Here is a 5,150-nt window from a genome sequence, read left to right as displayed (position 1 = left end):
CTCCCCATGTCCTCCAATTCTTTCCTTTCCCTCCTCCAACTCGGTTCCCGATCTACACCCGCCACCGCCACTTGTCTTCGCCGTCGCGTCGTCATTGGAGGGGCGCCGGTGCAGGACAGGCCGTACCCGGAGGCCACCACGATGTGCCTCCCCACTGCCAGTGCTCAAACCTCAAGGGCTCCCGGACTTCCTCTTCATCAGAGTTATGGCAACCCTAGGGCCATTGATCTATTCACTTTTCACTTATGAAAGAGTAATGCATGTACCTGTGTGTCTATGTAGTAAACTTGTTCAATGTAGCTGGACTGTAGATTGCATCAATGGAGACTCAATCGACATCACCTGCGTTCAACACACCAACACCTGCTTCATTATCCAGACCCAGGGCGACGATGTTGCTTTTTCAAACACCTTCGTCCAGGACGGCGACACCTCCTACCGATGAAGATGGAGGTGATGATAGCCAATCACAAGAAAACCTCCAACGTTCCACTCAGGACGATGATAGGTAACGACACAATGTATGTCTAGATGCTACTGCAATGATTTAGAATTCGACAAATTACTTCAACAATAGTGAGATCCTTCAATAAACGGTAGTGAGATGCTTCAATAATATGAAGGACACATTATTGTTTGCCATTCTCAAGTTATTCCTTCTTTAAATATTGTTTAGGGTGTGCTTATGTTTCTCATTACATTCTGTGACAGCTCAGAACAAACATGGACTGTTTCTTTCACTTGCAAGGGGGCACTGGGGGGACAACAATTTGCTCAGTATACAATAGCCAGGGACGACCTCACATTTGGTAACTTAATAACAATGAAATCAAATTTGGGGTATGGTACCAGGGACTACTTGTACTACAAGAGGAGAAGTGGTAATTCTGTAGCAACACTAAACGAGATCGAATATGATGTCGATGCAAATGCAATGATATCAAGTAATGCAGAGGAGAGGGACATCAGATTAGTATTGTCAAGGGATCAAATAATAGAGCGAACTGTGGACATAACACCCATTAAATTGCCAAGAACTGTGGCATCAAATAGTGAACATTCCATAGATGAGTCACTTGATGATTACAAGGTGTGGCTTAATAATATGCATAGACAGGGCCAAGGCATGGGTAAGTTATGTTGCTGCCCTATTATGAATTGTTATATTATATTATATTGCAATGGCCAGATCACTAATAGCAGCATGGCTTTCCTAGATTTTGAAGATATATACAGGGATGACATAGTCAAGACTTACAAAGAATGGTTAAGGGTGCAAGGACAACTAGATCAAATTAGTAATATATACCTTCTTTTCCCAAAATGTTAACCAACTTATTATTAGTCCTTCGCAATACATTTATAGTTTACACTTGTGACCTATTGTCTATAGGTGCATATGACAACCCTACAAATCAGATAGATTTACTAAATTCAAGTCAAGATAGCAATCCAACACCACCTCTAAACCAGCCATCACATGCTCGGCGTGAGAAAACACAGGGAGATAGTAAGTGATGCTTATTGTGATTTTATTTTGATGTTCAGTTCAGTTTTCCCTATGTAAATGATTTTGTTTAATCTCTTGCACTGTATATTGTTTCGATGGACAAGACTCCCAAAAGAGGAAGGCACGAGGTACTGTGAAAGAATTGGTAGCCAGCCACAAGAGATCCAAGCAGGGCAGTCAGAAGCTTAAAGTCCAATTCTCTACACGTGGAGGAGCTATAGGTGAGAACGCACACACATTTACTGATGAAATAGTAGTGTACACAAGGAAAAAAGCACCACTCATTGGGGTGAGAACATGGAAGGATATCCACCAAGATGTCAAATATTCAATAGTATCTGATATGATGGTAAGTTTCTGATTTGTTTTTGCTAGCATACATAGTTTTGTTACCAAATTAGCTAAGAAGTGACCTAGAATTTATGTTTTATATGTTGAACAGCATAAGTGGGACATTGAGAATAACGAAGAAAACAAGAAAAAAATATGGACCATAGCTAATGAGCGTTACAAAGGATGGCGAGCAACATTAAGTGCTACGTACAGGGCATACACCACCTATGATGAGAGAATGAGACATAAGCCAGAAGAGTTGGACATTGTTGAATGGCACTATCTGGTTTTGTATTTTGGCAAGACAAGTTTTCAGGTTTGATGACCTTTACTTTATTCTTGCCATTTGCACTTGATGAAATAAAGGCTATGTTTCGGTACATTGCAATATTTTTTTATAATCAACTCCTTGTGCAGAGGGTTAGTTGCAAGAATTCTCAGAATCGGCAGAATGTAAAGGTACACCATTGGGCAGGATCAAAGACTTTTTCTCAGTGTGGCTTTGAAAAGGTAATAACTTCAGAAGCACATGACCATGCTTCCTTACCTTTTGAAATATCGCTAATTTGTTACATTCTTGCCTAATTAGAGGGACCCCATAACTAGTGATGAGCCAAATGATTTGGAGCTTTTCATGATCACGCACAGTAAGAATGGGCAATGGACAAGCCAAGAATCTAGGGATGTCTATGTGAGTATATAATAGTTTGTACAAACCTTATTAACTGGTGCAAAGTGACCGCCTACAAAATCATTTTCAATTAACTACTTCAACTGTCCTCCTTTGTTAGGATAATGCATGCAGCAAAATTTCGGAGAGGGAAACAGATGGAGAAGCACTCATCATCTCAGACGTGGAGCAAAATCAGATTTTCCAGTCAGCCTACCAGGAAACTAGAAACTGCAAATCAACCAAGATTTATGCTAATGGATACTTGGCAAAATACCCAACTAGAAAGCAACTACTATCTGAGGATTACCAGTACCAAGTGCGTTAGGAATCGGCACTAGCCGAAGCATTTTCAAAGCTACAAGAGAGATTAGAATCTCAAGAGGCTGAAAGGGAAGCCGAAAGGGAAGAACATAGGCGTCAGATGGAACAAATGATGAAGGCAAGGGATGCCGATAGAGAAACTCTTAGGCAAGAGTTTATGGCAATGATGCAAGCAACACATGTGCAAGCATCAATACAACAGGTAATAGTCGGCTACAAACCATGCATCATTTTCGTAGTTTCAAACTCCACTCATGATTTTTCTGACCAGAATTGAAATGCTGGCTAACAAAGATGGGGGACAAAATGTAGAGGTTACTGCTACAACAAACATGGATGAAGAAAATGTAAATACAGAAAGTGAAGAAATATCACATCAGCATGTAGTTTGAGAACTGAAGAGTGTTTAATGTTGTCATGTGATAGTCTTTAGTACGAGGCATAATTTTCCCTCCATCTATTGATTTGCAGGAAAACCAAGATAGCATCCCACCACAAACACAACTCGAAGCTACAACAGCGGCAGGTACAAGTAATGGTCGCACAACTAGAAATAGTGTTGCGAATAAGGCTCAAACTGGCCAAAACAAAGGAGGGGATACGATAGTTAGTTTTACTACTACTAAAGCACTGAGGAATGCTGCGGCTAACAAATGAGCATTATCCAAAAGGAATCAACAGGCTGGCAAAGCACATGTGATTTTTGACTCCACTACCTGTGAATATTTCTGAATCAGATTCAGTTGGCTAGTTCCTGTTACTGTAAAGTGAAATGATACTTAGCTGAATACTAAGTTTCTGTTTGCTGAATATACCAATGTGAATGATTGTTTCAGGAGCAAGATAGAGTTTGAGTGGAGCGCACAATTGATGGACGGTCAATGTCAAGCCAACCTTTGCTACAGTGCTACACATAGCTTATTACATTTTGAACTGTTCAAAGTAGCTACTATGCGTCAGATACCTTATGTGTTTCAGTTGTTGTGCGTGTGTTATCAACTAAGTTTGACATTGGATGTGGTTTCATTAATGAGTATGTTCGAACAAAGCATATTTTGGATTAATGGATGTCTAAATGCTTCTTTCATCATATATTGTTCGGCATGCAATTATTGTTTGAAGCAAACAGAGCGTTGCAATATGGACTATCGACAAAATAATTTGGCGTTGCAATATATGCTATAGAAACAAACAAACGGTGTTGCAAAAAACATCATACCAACAAAATAGTGGGCGTTGCAATAGAGTCTCCAAACTGTAGCAACACAATAGTTAGCGTGGCAATAGAGGGTCCAACAATAGCAACCAATATTGATCGTTGCAATAGAGAGGCAACCTCTAGCAACCAAACATTTATTGTGGCAATAGACGGAGGCACCTATAGCAACCACAATGTTTAGTGTTGCAATAGAGAGGCTGCCTCTAGCAACCAAATATTTATCGTGGCAATAGACGGTTCCACCTATAGCAACCAGTATTGATCGATGCAATAGAGAGGCTACCTCTAGCAACCAAATATTTATCGTGGCAATAGACGGTTCCACCTATAGCAACCACCAAGATAGCGTGGCAATAGAGGGTCCATCTATTACAATGCTATTGATGCATGGCAATAAGGTCTATTGCAACACCCAATATCATTGCTAGTGCACCTATTGCCATGCTTTGGGTACGTGGCAATAGGTATTTCTGGCAACACCAGGTGTGTTGCAATAGTAACTATTGCAACACCCACGATGGTTGCCTATACTATGGGTTGCAACACTACATGGCATTGCAACAACACTCCTTGGTGTTGCAATAGGGGAAAACCTATTGCAACACCAAAATGAGTCGTTGGGCAAACCTTTTTGCCACGATTACTATGGCAACGCCTGCCAACAAAAAAAGTGTTGCAATTTTGTCTATCGCAACCATTTTTGGTATATTGCAACGCTTTTAGGCCATTGCATCAGTGGTAAAACCTTGTAGTGGTTATACCGCCGTGTTGAGGAATGAACCAATCAATCACAAGAATGAATATCAATGAAGACCAATCACCTCGGAATCATATGATGACACAATGATTTTTTACCGAGGTTCACTTGCTTGCCGGCAAGCTAGTTCTCGTTGTGGTGATTCACTCACTTGGAGGTTCACGCGCTAATTGGCATCACACGCCAAACCCTCAATAGGGTGCCACACAACCAATACAAGATGAGGATCACAAAAGCCACGAGCAATCCACTAGAGTACCTTTTGGCTCTCCGCCGAGGAATGGTTAAGAACCCCTCACAATCACCATGATCGGAGCTGGAGATAATAACCAACCTT

At 40.9% G+C, this 5,150-nt stretch overlaps 1 pseudogene; it reads left to right on the top strand.

The window, feature by feature from the left end:
- The first annotated feature begins 320 nt into the window (after positions 1 to 320).
- Positions 321 to 3,691, top strand: LOC136488748 (uncharacterized; annotated as a pseudogene).
- Positions 3,692 to 5,150: the final 1,459 nt, after the last annotated feature.

Source organism: Miscanthus floridulus, chromosome 10 (assembly GCF_019320115.1).
Source record: "Miscanthus floridulus cultivar M001 chromosome 10, ASM1932011v1, whole genome shotgun sequence".
Lineage (NCBI taxonomy): Eukaryota > Viridiplantae > Streptophyta > Magnoliopsida > Poales > Poaceae > Miscanthus > Miscanthus floridulus.
Note: the sequence above shows the minus strand (reverse complement) of the source record. Positions and strands in the feature narration are given on the sequence as shown.